The 15,662-nt window shown below is 47.6% G+C and overlaps 1 protein-coding gene across 2 annotated transcripts in view; it reads left to right on the forward strand.

Annotated features, from left to right (window-relative positions):
- Positions 1-562: 562 nt before the first annotated feature.
- LOC127580906 (complexin-1) overlaps positions 563-15,662 on the forward strand; it is a 137,888-nt gene continuing 122,788 nt past the window's right edge. For both annotated transcript variants that reach the window (XR_007957900.1, XM_052034891.1), the window contains exon 1: positions 563-660. The gene's annotated coding sequence lies outside the window, so the exon portion shown is untranslated. The remainder of the gene's footprint in view (positions 661-15,662) is intronic.

Here is a 15,662-nt window from a genome sequence, read left to right on the forward strand (position 1 = left end):
ACTGGATCTGACATCTCTGTTTGCCGTGAGCATTGGTTTATCGCTGTAGCGTCATATTCCTGCAGTGCCTCTAACTCGCTTTATTAAAGCAGAGCTCCCTGACACGGCGCGAATTGCCTTCCAGTCGGTGCCGCGCCGGGTAAAATTACCGACATCCGCCAATTCACGCTGCACTCACTGGATCATGCGGCTAACGAGTAAATCTGCCACACCAATCATTAGAATAACGTTTGTTCTCTAAGCACTGTTGGCAGGAATAGATGTGTGTGCGTGCTGCCTGGCGATGTGCATTGGAGGTGGGATATCCTACCGTTCTTTATTGTGTGGCAGGAAAAGTTGCCGAGTGTTCGCTGACTGGGACATCTGTGACAATACACGGCGCATACATCGCACCCGTCCGCTGTCTGTCCCTGCAGTCGGCGGGATCGGGGGTGGGCCGTGGGGGGGGGGGGGGGAGGAATTTATGTTAAACGAGGAGATGAGTTTGCTGAGTGTGGACATGTGCAGATTGGCGCAGGGGGAGGGAAGGGGGTGGGCAGCTATTTTTAGTGTGTGTGCAGAGCAGAGATGTGCTAGTGCTGCCGAGACACGGGGCGTGCGGGACCCGAGCCGGAGCTGTCCCTTCAGCACCCACTCTCGGACACTCAGCCGGCGCAGCAGGTAAGGGACCGACACCTCACCGCCGCTTCCCTTGCGCAGGTATCCGAGCGGGTTCAGCCGCGGACTGCAAGTTGAACTGTTGCCTACTTTTTATTTTAACTTGCTCATAATTAACGGGCGCATCTGGACTGCGAAGCTGTTGAGAATGTGAAGATAGTTTCGGCAATGTTCAGTAATCAGAGTTTACCTTTCTTGGGAGAGCGGCCGGGTCACAATGCCGGAACTTGGGTTAATATTCCTGTAACAACGATGCACCATTACTACAATGTGGTCACAATGGGCTACATTTATAAACGCGATTTCGGCATGCATGCTTGCTCCTTGCCCGCATTGTCCCCGCCGTCACGTCTCTTCGCCCCTTTGAATTGTTACGATGGGAAGATTTGGGTGTCGAAATGGCTTTGCTGTAAGTGCCTGTTCAATAGCTGAGGGCGAGTAGATGCTGTGCTGTGGCCGAATCAGTAACGAACTCCCGGCTCCATCTCCCGGGAGAGGGACCGGAGACACAACCCTGGGTTTTAACCAGACACGTTGTGACCTTGGATTCTGCTGAGTGTGAAAAATGTTCCTTCAAGGGCGCAGAGTCAAGTGATCACCGAGCGGTACAGCACAATATTTGGCACAGAGCGCTTATTGGAGGATGCTTCTATTGCCCTTGCAGTCACATTGATGTCTAGCGTAACCTGAAACAGATACGAGATCGCTCTGACACGGGGTTCCTCAGTAAGGGAAGGGGACGCTGAATATTCCGTTATCTCTTTTTAAGTGTTTACAGTGATGGGGCTAGACAGATTGGCACCGAACGCTCTAATTTAGGAAGCACCATCAAGCGTTCAAACCCAGCAGAGCAGCAATTACCCCCCGCCAAATGCGATTGAAATTTGGCAGAAATGTAGCAGCAGTGTTAACTGAAAACTGCTGATGGAGCGAAGCAGTGAGGTCGCTGCCTGAACTGACAGCGCAGCCAGCAAGCCAGATGCAGAAACGTGTAAACGCCGCGCGCTGCTAATGAGATTCGCAATTCCAAAAACTCATGAAAACCATGTCCAGCATCCGTGAGGCCACCCAGTCTCCCTGTCCCGTCGCCTCTTCACCAATAAGTACAGGTCTAGCGGGACAAAGCTTTGTGGAGCCGCAATACTTTCCCACAGGCGGGGTAATGCACCAGCCCCATCTTCGTCCATTTCTACACACACCAGGGAATTCCCACAGACACGGCGGAGGGAGAATCCTCGTCGTTCGCACACGTTCCAGAGACACAGAATCTTGCCTCAATTCGCAGTCCAACGAAACAGAATTCCCCATTCCCACACTCCAGGGACAGAGAATCTCCACACAGTCCGGAGAGAATCCCATCTCATTCTTCGCCATTGTCTTCAATCCCTGTCACAAATACCATGACCTGGTCATTGACTTTTCCCTCCTTGGCATCACTTCTTGGCATCATATTTGACTCTGGGGTGAGCTTAAGGTCACATTTTGCGCCATCGCCAAGACTTCCTATTTCTAGCTCCTTCACATTGCCTGATTTGTTCCTTGTTACAAGCCCATCTGATGCTGAAGCCATTACCACCTCTGGGCCGGCCTCATCCAACCTGTCTCCCACCCTCCATTAACTTCCAGTCAATCACAACTCTGCTGCCCGTGCATTATCCACGCGTTACCTCAATGTCTGCTGTTGTTTTCAAATTCCTCAACACACTACCTCCCTCTCTGTCCTTGCAATCTCCTCCAGCCCTGCAATGCTTTCGGATCTCTGCGTTCTTCCAATTCTCAGTCACTTAGCGTTTCTCTGCCATGGTCGGCCGCGCTGGCGAGGGTCTAAAGCTCCACAATCCTTTTCTATGTCTCTTTGTTTTCCCTTAGAGCCCACCTGCTCTCCACAACAGTTCTATTCCCCGCAGGAAGCGAGTGACTGGACCTTTGGATAGGGTCAGTTTCTGCCTCACTGGCTCCCCAACCTCACTGAAAGCGCCTGCGTTACGGTAGCACAGGATGCTTCGCCAGGGGCACATTGCGGATCTGAGCACAGCGAAAGGTCTAATAAATCGTTCCCTCCATCTCCGTCAAATAATCTCAGTAATTCCATTTATGGGTTAGTCTCCAAGAAGCCTTGGAGTATGTTCTATGATTCATTGTTAGTTACCGTTTTGCCACTGCATTTATTAGAATACTCCTGTGTTAGTCGGTTAATTCCAGCACGGACAGAAATCCGGGTTTATGTCCAGGTGACGTTTTGATGTGTGAAGCTCTGCACCATTTTTATGTGCTCCGTGAGGCAAGGAATGGGAATCGTTTCATCGCAACTACAAGCATTCCAAAGCCAGACAACAACAACAAAAAAGAAAAACAAACGAAATTAAAAACAGAAACTACTGGAAAACCCAGCAGATCAGGCAGCATCTGTGGAGAGAGACACACGGCCAACGTTTAGTCCTGCGCCAAATTGACAGGACGGAGACTGCTGGCCAGGCCGGTTGCAGCATCTCTGCGAAGGCCAGGTTATTTCACCCACCCGAACCTTTATTTCTCTCTCCACAAACGCTGCCCGACCTCCTGGTTAATACCAGCATTCTTCACTGAACAGACTTGGAAGCAGCGATCTTGCAGTCCCGCCGTACTTTGCTCGGAGGCTCAGTGAGTGAGAGGTGGGGTTATAACTGCAGCCCCCTCTTGTCTGAGCTGTGATGAGCACAGCATGCTGTCAGGTAGAACGCGTCTCTCCACCCGCCTCTGGATCGAGCTGCGTTGTTGAAGATTTAACTTTATCCCAGAGTGACTGTTAACAGACACTTCTGTTGTACCTTCCTCATGTCCCTTCATCAGAGACAGGAACTTGGCGATGAAGGACCGTTCGCGGTCCCCTTCCTTCACGCTTTGGCACGTTTCCTTCCCATCAGTGAGTTGGGGAACCGGACACCACTTCCCTCCCGCAGCACAACTCTAACCGTTTGCTTCCTTCTCCGCTCCCGCGGCCTCCTGTGGCTGCGCACTGGTCGCTGACTTGTATTACGGGTTACCGTCTATCCCGGAACCCGGGGTCCCGGTTGTGTTGAGAACCTCCGGCTGCCCCCCGCCTCCCCTGACCACTAGTGTCGGGGGGAGGCGAGGACACCTGCTGCCGTCACTCTGCCCGGATGGGAGCTCCTTTGTAACGACCTTCCACGCCGCAGGCTCCGGGCATGCCCTTAGCGGGTCCCCTTCGCCCTCAGGACCGCCTCTGTGTCACAGTGCGGAGAACCCGCAATGTCAGCGCAGTTACTGCAGGATGCCTGCACATTTGGGGCAGGATTTGGTCCAATGTGAACAGAGCCCGGCCTCTAGAACCGGGCGCCACGAATGTGAAGGCGACTCAGCGAGGGTGTTAGAGCGGGAATCGCGGGTCCCTCGCTACAAGTTAATGTTGTAAAAGTGAGGCTGACGGTTGGTAACGCAGAAAAGTGACATTTGTCACAACGCGCTCACACTTCAGTCTATTGCGGATAATTGCTTAGAAATTCCTTGGCTTCGCACTGCAGTCCGCTGCGCTCCGTTACTGGAGGCAGGGAGACAGATTTCGGAATGAAAGCACGATAACCAGGGTTTTCAGGGAGAGACTTGGATCGGAAAATTCGGTGAGCGCCCGCTCATCTCCGCTGTGTGGTGTAGACTGCGTTCAGGGGTGAAGTCGGCCCGTGTACAGCATTCGCTTAACACACTGCCGGCAGAAATTGCAGCTCCTTGTTTCACTTCGGCCGGTCGTTACTCAGGCGGTAAAGCCATGTTTTCACAGCACAGGGTTGGGTGAAGTTGTGGGGATTGAAGGGCCGCTCAGTGTGCGCACAACATCCGAGTCGGGGCAGTGTGTAGAATCAGGGTTAGGGTTAGGGTTAGAGTCAGGTGCAGAGTGAGCTGACGTCAGGGGCAGGGAACGTGCCTGTGGCCCCGAGGCAGGAAGGAAAAGGCCTCCGGTTTGCATACCTCGCCCTCCCGCCCCCACTCCCACCCTGGATCTCCACTGACAGGAGGTAATGAATCCAGAGAGGGTGCCGAAACAATTCATGAGGATGTTACCGGGAGCGGAGGGCTTGAGTTATAAGGAGAGACCGGATAGGCTGGGGCTGTTTCCCCCCGAGTGTTGGAGGTGATCTTATAGAGGTTTAGAAAATCACCAGGGGCATCGATAAGGTGGATGGTCACAGTCTTTCCCCCAGGGTAGGGGAGTCTAAAATTAGAGGCCACAGGTTTAAGGTGAGGGGTGAAAGATTTAAAGGAGACCTGAGGGTCAACTTTGTCTCACAGAGGGTGGTGGGTGTGTGGAACGAGCTGCCAGAGGAAGTGGTTGAGGCGGGTACAATTACAGTGTTTAAGAGACATCTGGACAGGTTAATGGATAGGAAAGGTTTAGAGGGACATGGGCCAACGCAGGCAAATGGGAGTAGTCGAGGGAGCCATCTTGGTCGGCATGGATGCATTGGGCCTGCTTCGTGCTGTATAACTCTTGACTCTATGACAGTGGCCATTCCCCTCACTAACAGGTGCTGTAGGTACTGTTGAGGGGGATGTTCTTTCAGGGGCTAGCAGCAGCAATCAGTTCTCTGGCACTGTGACCGGCTTGGAGGCTCAGAGGAAAATGGTGCAGTTAGACAGGGCGATAGTGATAGGAGAACTCAATAGTTGGTGGGGGGGGGGCAGTCAGGAGGTTATGTGGCCACAGAAGAGACACAAGGATGGTGTGTTGCCTCCCAAGTTCCAGGGTCTAGAATGTCTCTGAGCAGCTACAGAAAATACTTGAGTGGGAGGGCAAACAGCCAGAAGTTGTTGTACATGTTGGTACAAATGACACACATAGAACAAGGGATGAGGTCCTGCAGAATGAGCACAAGGAGTTAGGTAAGAAGAAGCAGAACCGAGGGTAGTGATCTCCAGATTACTCCCAGTGCCACGTGCTAGCGAGGTCAGAAATAGAAGGATAGGGCAGATGAATTTGTGGCTGAGCAGCTAGTGCAGGGGGCAGGGATTCAGGTTCTTAGACCATTGGGATCTATTCTAGGGTAGAGGAGACCTGTACAAGAGGGACGAATTGCACTTGAACCATAGAGGGACCAATATCCTTGCAGGGAAATTTGCTAATGCTGTATGGGAGGATTTAAAGTAGATTGGCAGGGGGGTGGGACGTGGAAGAAAGCACGAGCAAGTTTAGTAATCAGGATAGCCAGGGGCACCGGAAAGGCAGGGAAAGGAATACTCAACTAAACTACATTTACTTCAATGCACGAGGTTTAACAGGTAAGGCAGATGAACTCAGGGTGTGGATTGGCTTTGAGGACTGGGACATTATAGTCATAACAGAAACATGGCTGAGAGAAGGGCAGGACTGGCAGCTCAATGTTCCAGGATACAGATGCTACAGGTGTGATAAAGGTACAGGTAAGCGAGGAGGGGGTGTTGCCTTTTTCATAAGGGAGGACATAACAGCAGAGCTTAGAGATGACATTCTTGGGGGATCGTCCAGTGAGGCCATGTGGGCAGAACTTAGAAACAAGAAGGGGAGGGTCACTCTGGTGGGGTTGTATTATAGACCCCCCCCCCAGTAGTCAGTGGGATCTTGAGAAGCAGGTGTGTAGAGAAATTGCTCATAGTTGTGAGAATAATAGGGTTGTATTAGTGGGAGATTTTAATTTCCCCGGTATTGACTGGGCTACCCAGAGTGTTAGAATCACAATCAGATTTATTATCACTAACATATGATGTGAAATTTGTTGTTTTGTGGCAGCAGTACAGTGCAAGACATAAAAATCTACAAATTACAATAATAAATAAATAGTGCAAAAAATGGAATAATGAGGTAGTGTTCATAGGTTCATGGACCATTCAGAAATCTGATGGCAGAGGGGAAGAAGCTGCTTCTGAATTGTTGAGTGAGGGTCTTCAGGCTCCTGTACCTCCCCTCTGATGGTAGTAACAAGAAGAGGGCATGTCCCGGATGGTGAGGGTTCTTAAAGATAGATGCCATCTGCTTGAAATGTTGACGCCCAGGAACTTGAAGCTGCTCACCCTTTCCACCACTGACCCCTCAGTGAGGACTGGTGTGTGTTCTCCTGACTTCCCCTTCCTGAAGTCCACAATCAGTTCCTTGGTCTTGCTGACATTGAGTGCGAGGTTGTTGTTGCTGCCACAGCACTCAACCAGCCGATCTACCTCACTCCTGTACGCCTCCTCATCGCCATCTGAGATTCTACCAACAACAGTGGTGTCATCGACAAAGTTATAAATGGCGTTTGAGCTGTGCCTAGCCACACAGTCATGAGTGTAGAGAGAGTCGAGCAGTGGGCTAAGCACACATCCTTGAAGTTCGCCTGTGTTGATAGTCAGTGAGGAGGAGATGTTATTGCCAGCTGCACTGACTGTGATCTCCTGATAAGGAAGTTGAGGATCCAGTTGCAGAGGAAGGTACAGAGGGCCAGGTTTGAAGCTTGGTTATTAGCACTGAGGGAATGATGGTGTTGAACACTGAGCTGTAATTGATAAACAAAGGCCTGGATGGGGTGGAATTTGTGAAATGTGTCCAGGAAAGTTTCCTGAGTCAATATATAGAGGGACCTACTCAGGAGGGTGCAATACTGGACCTCCTCTTAGGAAACAAGGTAGGGCAAGTAACTGAAGTGGCAGTCAGGGAGCACGTTGGCTCTGGTGATCATAATTCTATTAGGTTTTAAAATCATGATGGAAAAGGATTGGACAGGTCCACAGGTTAGGGTCCAAAACTGGAGCAGGGCTAACTTTGGGGGAATTAGGCAGGATCTAGCAGAGGTCGATTGGGTGAGCCTGTTTGAAGGGAAAGGAATGAATAGCAAGTGGGAGGCTTTTGAGTCCAGAAGCAGCATGTTCCTGTTAGGGTGAAGGGTAAACTTGGCAAGTTTAGGGAACCTTGGTTGACGAGGGATACTGAGGCTCTGGTCAAGAAAAATAAGGAAGCATACATTAGGTTTAGGAGGTCGAGGACGAGTGAATCCCTTGATGACTATAAAAAGATTAACAATATTCTTAAGAGGGGAATAATGAGGGCAAATATGAGATAGAGGTAAGGTTAAGGAAAATCCCAAGAGGTTCTATAGCTACATAAAGAGTAAAAGGGTGGCTAGGGAGAGAGTAGGTCTCCTTAGAAATCAGCAGGGTCACGTATGTCTTCAGCTGCAGGAGATGGGTGGGATTTTTAACAAATATTTCTCCTCAGTGTTTATTGAGGAGAAAATCATGGTTGCTCAAGAGATAAGGGAAACTAGTAGAGATGTTTTGAAGGAAATTCATATTACCAAGGATGAGATATTTGCAGCCTTACGGCACATTCAGATGGATAAATCCACAGGGCCTAACCTAGTGCATCCTCTGAGTTTGTGGGAGGCTAGAGAAGAAATTGTGGAGGGCCTTACAGAGATATTTGCTTCTTCATTAGCCACCAGTGAAGTTCCTGAAGGCTGGAAGGTGGCTAATGTTGTTCCATTATTTAAGAAGGGTAGCAGGACAGGCCAGGGAACTACAGGCCGGTTAGCCTGATATCAGTAGTGAGGAAGTTGCTGGAGGGAATTCTGAGGGAAAGGGTCTATCAGCATTTAAATAGACAGTCTGATTAGGAGGAGTCAGCATGGCTTTGTGTGTAGGAAATTGTGTTGGACGAATCTTTTAGAGTTTCTTTTTTGAAGAGATAACCGAAAAGGCAGATGAGGGGTGGGCAGAGGATGTTGTCTGTTGGGACTTTAGCAAGGCCTTCAACAAGGTTCCGGCGTGGTCGGCTGGTCTGGAAGGTGAGGTCCCATGGCATCCGGGAGAGCTAGTTAGGTGGATTCAAAATTGGCTCAGAGGTAGGAAGCAGAGGGTGGTGGTTGAAGGTTGTTTCTTGGATGGAGGCCGATGACTAGTGGTGTGCCACAGGGTTGGTGTTGGGACCCTTGTTATTTGTCATTTATATAAATGATTTGGATGAGAATGCACAAGGCTCAATCAGTAAGTTTGCAGATGACAAGGAATTAGGAGGTGTTGTTGATAGTGAAGAAGGTTATTACCTTGATCAGTTGGGGAAGTGGGCTGAGGAGTGGCAAATGGATTTCAATACAGATAAGTGTGAGGTGATGCATTTTGGAAAGTCAAACCAGCGTAGGACCTATACTATGAATGGTAGGGCACTAGGGAGTGTAATGGATTACAAGTGCATAGTTTGTTGAAAGTAGCATCACAGTTAGACAGGGTGGTGAAAAAGGCATTTAGCACACTGGACTTTATCAGTCAGGGCACTGAGTATAGGAGTTGGGACATAATGTTGCAATTGTATAAGTCATTGGTGAGATTGCACTTGGAGTACTGTGTAGAGTTTTGGTCACCCTGTTATAGGAAAGACGTACAGGAAAGATTTATGAGGATGTTGCCAGGACTAGAGGGCTTGAGTTATAGGGAGAAGTTGGCCAGGCTAGATCTTTATTCCTTGGAATGTGGGGGAATGAGGGGCCACCATATAGAAATGTTTAAAATTATGAGAGGCATAGATAAGGTGGACGGTAACAGTCTTTTCCCCAGAATAGTGGAGTCCAAAATTAAGGGGCATAGATTTAGGGTGAGAGGGGAAAGATTTAAGAACATAGAACATAGAACAATTACAGCACAATTCAGGCCCTTCGGCCCACAAAGCTGTGCCGAACATGCCCCTACCCTAGGCTTACCCATAGCCCTCTATTTTACTCAGCTCATATACCTATCTAACAGTCTCTTGAAAGACCCTATCGTATCAGCCTCCACCACTGTTTCCGGCAGCCCATTCCATGCACTCACCACTCTCTGAGTAAAAAACTTACCCCTGACGTCTCCTCTATATCTACTCCCTAGCACCTTAAACCTATGTCCTCTTGTGGCCACCAATTCAGCCCTGCGGAAAAGCCTCTGACTATCTACCCTATCAATACCTCTCATCATCTTATACACCTCAATCAGGTCCCCCCTCATCCTCTGTCTCTCCAAGGAGAAAAAGCCAAGTTCCCTCAACCTGCTTTCATAAGGCATCCTCTGCATCCCAGACAGCATCCTTGTAAATCTCTTCTGCACCCTCTCTATGGCTTCCACATCTTTCCTGTAGTGAGGCAACCAGATCTGAGCACAATAAAAAGGGACCTGAGGGGCAACTTTTTCACGTAGAGGGTGGTGAGTGTATGGAACGAGCTGCCAGAGGAAGTGGGTGAGGCAGGTACAATAGTGTCATTTAAGGAGCACTTGGATAGGTACATGGAGGGGTGGGGCTTGGAAGGATATGGGCCGAATGTAGGAAGTTGGGACTAGCTGGGTGGGCACCATGGTCGGCATGGACTGGTTGGGCTGAAGGTCCTGTATCCATGCTGTGTTGCTCTATACAGCAACATAGACTCTGTGACCTCCAGCAAAAGTCTCAGCCACTTATTTAGGCTTTGCATTCAGGTCGTCGATCTCTGCCTTGAACCCTGAATTTATCAGTGTCCACATTATTCCAGCAGCAACTAATAATCTGTGCCACATCATGCAGTTCACTACTCAGTGCAACATTGGGGAGATAAATGATACTCTCTGCTCTAGGAGTAAGCATGGCAAGAATGTTCTCCTGATTGTCAACCAGTTTGAATAGAACAGCATTTGACTTGTGGTGGAGAGCAATCTGTTCCCAAATGGCACCTTTTCCTTCATGATACCAATTATATTGGGCATTGGCTTGTGTTTAATTTAGTCTCCTTGCCTCCTATAGAAGAAGAACTGGTGAAGAACTAGTTGCTGGGGCAGGTCTGGCTCATAGGAGAAATTGGCTGGGACCCTATTCTCTAGATTTTAGAAGAATGTGAGAAGACCTCATTGAAATGTACACAATTCTTTTGAATTTGGTAGGGGTTGATAACCTGGACAAAGGGAAGATGTTTCCTCTGGCTGATGAGTCTAGAGAATAGACCACAGTCTCAAAAGAAGTGGTAGACCATTTAGGACTGAAATGAGAAGAAATTTCTGAGGAAAATGTTGTGAATCTTTGGAATTCTTTCATCTTCAGGGTTGCGGTTGCTCAGTTATTGATTGTATTCAAAGCTGAAATGGACAGATTGCAGGATATTAGAGGAATCAGGAGTTATGGGGATGGTGCAGGAAAATATTGTTGAGATAGAGGATGAGCCATGATCTTATTGAATGGCAGAGCAGGTTCAAGGGACTGACCAGTCTATCACTTCACCTTTTTTTTATATTCTTATTTTCTCCTGGGTGGCAGTGAGCAGAGGTCTAATTTGAGCAGTTTAAGATTCCACAGATGTATTAATACTTTGAACATTCCCCACCTGTAATTCCATGGAAATGGAAATCTGTTCCTTCAGCAGCTGTTACAAGGAAGCTTTGACACTGGCTGTCACAGAAATGCACGTCCCTTCTTGTGTATAAATGGTGCACACCTGTCTCTGTACAAAGCCCAGCAAGAGATTGGAGATGGCCTCCTCTGTGCCCTTCATTCTATCAGACAATATTCCATTGGTTATGAAGCTACATTATCTGTCCCAGGTATGCTCTGCTACCATAGTTCCTACCTGGGGCCTCTGGGCAGTACTTGTGTGTGTATCCCTGTAGAGTCAGCATACCAAGATTCCTTTGCCTCTGACCTGACTGCAGCCTGCAAGTATCTCTCCACAAGAGGCATGCCCCTCTAACCTTGCCTCTTCAGCCATCAGAGTGCCAGTATCTGAGACAAGGCTTTTCGGCTTTAGGAGCAATGATATGGTCTGTCACTCCTCCTTTTCAATGGAATGGCCTAATTCTGCTCCTATATCTCATGGTCCTTCCCTTCTTCCTCAGTTGCTCCTTGAGGTGGAGCACCATGTTGGGTAAACTGCAGATATCTTGTGTGTATGTGCCATTGATAAAGACACATACACACAAAAGCAGCATAGCTAGGGTGAGTGTGAGGGACTATGTAAGGAAGATCCCAGCACACATGCCGATACACGTAGACTGAACATTCTTTGCTCAAAGGGAGGGATGGGTGGTGAAGGACTGGGATACAGGCTTCTCCATTGTCAGCAGCCACAAGGATCTGGCTTGTCCTGGCTCCCCTCAGCAGAAGAACATCTTCCAGTCCAGTTAAACTTTGAGCATGGAAGGGTTTCCTTCCTGTCTGCTGGACAGTCTCCAGTTCCTTGCAATCTAAGTCTCTGAAACAAAGGGGGATATTATTTGAAAGCATGTTAATGATATGGCTGTCTTACATGAGGAAACAGAGATAGAGAGACAGACGAAGAGAGGGGCAGAGAGGAACTGTTTCAGCAGCTGAAGGCAGTGCGTGAAGAACTCTTCCCTTAATGTACTTAGTGAGGTCAAAAATGATGAGGTCCTGCAAGTAGATTTTAGGGAACTAGGATAGAGATTAAAATGTAGGATTTAAAAGATAGTAATCATTATGTTATACCCAGTGCTTTGATCATAGAATCACAGATAGAAGCACAGAATCATATAGCATAGAAATGGGCCCTTGTGCCACCTCATCCATGCCAACATTACGTCTATCTGCACTAATCCCATTTGCCTGCATTCGGTTCATATCCTTTAATGCCTTTCCTAAGTACCTGTCCAAATGCACTTTAAACATTATAATTGTATCTGCCTCCACCATCTCCTCTGGCAGCTTGTTCCAGATAACCACCAGCCTTTGTGTGAAAAACTTACCCCTCAGATCCACTTTAAATTTCTCCCTTATCACCTTAAACCTGTGCCCTCTAGTTCTAGACTCCCCTGTCTAGGGAAAAAACTCCTATCTATGCCTGTCATAGTTTTATAAACCTTGATAAGGTCACCCCTCAGCCCCCTACATTCCAGTGAGAATAAACCTATCCTAACCAATCTTTCCTTATAACACAGCCCTCCATTCCAGGCAACATCCTGATGAATCTCTTCTGCACTCTCTCTGTTGCTATCACATCCTTCCTATATTGTGGCAACCAGAACTGTACACAATGCTGTAGTGCTGTCTAACCAATGTTTTGTACAACTGTAACATGACATCCCAACTCTTATACTCAGTGCTGGCCTATGAAGGCAAGCATACCAAATGCCTTCTTCATTACTCTATTCACTTGTCTCACCACTTTCAGGGAGCTATGGACTTGTACCTCAAGGTCTCTTTGTACATCAATGCTCCTAAGGTCCCTGCCACTTTATATGTCCTACCAGAATTTGTCTTCACAAAGTACATTACCTCATAGTTATCCAGATTAAATTTCAACTACCACTGCTGCACACAACTTTCCAGCTGATCTATGTCCTGCTGTATCATAGAACATAGAAGAGTACAGCACAGAACAGGCCCTTCAGCCCACAATGTTGTGCCGACATAGCTATTCCCTCCTACCTACAGAATGCCCATATCCTCCATTTTCCTCTCATTCATGTGCCCATCCAAGCCCCTCTTAAAAGCCCCCAATGAACTTGCCTCCACCACCCTCTCAGGCAACGCATTTAAGGCATCTCACAAGATCACAAGACAAGGGAGCAGAAGTAGGCCATTCAGCCCATCGAGTCTGCTCCATGAGCTAAAGGAAAAGAAAAAAGAAAAAGAAAAAAAAGAAAGGGAAAAAAGAGAAAGATCTACCACTCTTTGAGTAAAAAACGTACCCCAATGCGCTCCAGTATTTTTTTCATTTCCTCTTTCCTGATACAGATGTGTTCCAGAATATCAGCGCACCCTTCCCTTCTCCACATCCTTCTCCCTGAAGAATATTCAGCATCCATATAATGAATTCATTTAGGATCTCGCTCTGATCCTCTGGCTCCACACATAGACTACCCCTCCAGTCCTTGAGGGGGTCTATTTCTTCCTTAGTTACCCTCTTGCTTCTAATATACCTATAAAAGATTTTAGGATTCTCATAATTCTACTTGCCAAGGTTATTTCATGGCCCCTTTTTGCCCTCCGGATTTCTTTGATACATTATCTCCTATATTCCCTGTAAACTTTAAGTGACTTGTTCAATATCAATTTTCTGTCCCTGACATACGCTTCCTTCTTTTTTCCTGATCAAACTTGCATCCTAATTAGTCTCCCCAATTCAGGAGAAATGGAATTTCTAGGCGATAAGAGTTAAATGCTGCCCTTGGCAATCCAGGTAATTGTCATTTCTTGGAGTTCATCAGTGTTGAGTATATGGGAATGCAGCAAAATTTATCAGTCACTATTGCGGATTGTTTTATCACCAGCAAAGTGTGATCAATGTTTTAAGTGCAATATTTTTCTGTCTATGTGTGACAGACGGTACAGGATTTGGGTTCGCCGGAAAAATATATTGTATAATAAATCTAATTTGTATATAAAATTAGGTGTAATTAGTGCTCTTCATTAGTGTGGGTTCCGCTTTTGGATTACTGGAATGGTGGTTGATTTTCTTAAAGGAAAGGCCACTGTGACTCATTTGCTAAAAGCCGTTTCTTGATGTGAGGCCTAACGCCTCAGCAACCTGCAGTGAGAAGTCAGTGACCCTCTGCTTGGCAATCCTGGTGAAGAGAGTGGCTACAGTCTTCTTAAGTACAGTCCCAGCAGGTTAGGTTCTGTGCCAGGAGAGTGCATGCGGAAAACATGACTCTTGCTTCCTACCTATGGTGATAATCTATTTACTAATTTAATTATGCAGTGATAGAGCAGTGCTGTCTTGCAAGCACCATTCTTCAACTGGGCAGATATTCTTAACTTCAGACAGTAACCTGAAAGCAGATTAGTCTTTTTTTGTAATGTTAATAAAAAAATGCTGGGCTGATAATTTTAGTATTAAGATTGACTTAGGCTAAAATTGTGACATCTTTAGCATTCATTTAAAGATAGATTCAGCACCTCCAGCAGCCTTGGTGGTTAATCGCAGTGAATTTTGTAGGTGTTCAAAGTGCGTAATGATAGGGGAGGGAATGAATGTTTAGGATGGTTGATGGAGCCCCAGTCAAGTGTTCTGCTTTGTCCTGGATGGTATCAAGCTTCTTGAGAGTTATTGGAACTGCACTCTCCTGGCATGGAGCTAACCTGCTGGGAGTGTACTGTAGCTGCTCCCTTCACCAGGATTGCCAAGGAGAAGTGCATTGATTTCTCAGTGCAGGTTGCTGAGGAGCAAGGCCTCACATCAAGGGTGTGGAGTATCTTGTGAGATATTGAAGCTGCACTCATGCAGGCAAGTGGTGAGTATCCCATCACAGTCCTGATGTCCCTTGGTGGAAAGACTTTGTGGAGTCAGGAGGTAAATCACTCCACAGGATATCCAGCCTGACCCGCTCTTGTAGTTACAGTATTTATGTGGCTAGTCCACTAAGTTTCTGGTCACTTGTGATCCTCTGGATGTTGATAGTGTGAGACTTGGCAATGGCATGTATTTGAATGTTGAGGGTAGGTGGGTACTCGCTTATTGAGGAGAATCATTGGTTGGTAAATACTCACATCTTCCTGAGAATGAAAACTATGTCTACCTTTTGGTATTGTTACTGGGTAATGGTACTGGGGCTAGTGATATCATTCAATGGTTAAATGAGACCGGTTGCTGTCTGTCACTGCATATAAACCAGTTCTGGGGAAATCATTCACTGGTTCATTGGGTCCAGTGACTGCAGTCTGATGAAGGTGCTCAATCCCCACAGTGCGGATCCCCACAGCATCCAGCGACCCTGTGATTCTGTCTCAGAGGCTGATGTCAGAACATCCTTCAAGAGGGTGAACCCCCTCAAGGGTCAGGCCCCGGCAGTGTACCTGGCAGGGTACTGAAAACCTGCGCCGACCACTGGCTGGAGTGTTCAAGGACATCTTCAGCCTCTCATTGCTGCAGTCGGAGGTTCCCACCTGCTTCAAAGGGCAGCAATCATACCGGTGCCCAAGAAGAGCTGCTTCAATGATGATCGCCCGGTAGCGCTCACATCTACTGTGGTGAAGAGCTTCGAGAGGTTGGTCATGGCTAGAATTAACTCCTGCCTGAGCAAGGACCTGGACCCGCTGCAATTGGCCTACCGCCACA

The sequence above is a fragment of the Pristis pectinata genome, chromosome 2 (assembly GCF_009764475.1).
Source record: "Pristis pectinata isolate sPriPec2 chromosome 2, sPriPec2.1.pri, whole genome shotgun sequence".
NCBI classification, from domain to species: Eukaryota; Metazoa; Chordata; class Chondrichthyes; order Rhinopristiformes; family Pristidae; genus Pristis; species Pristis pectinata.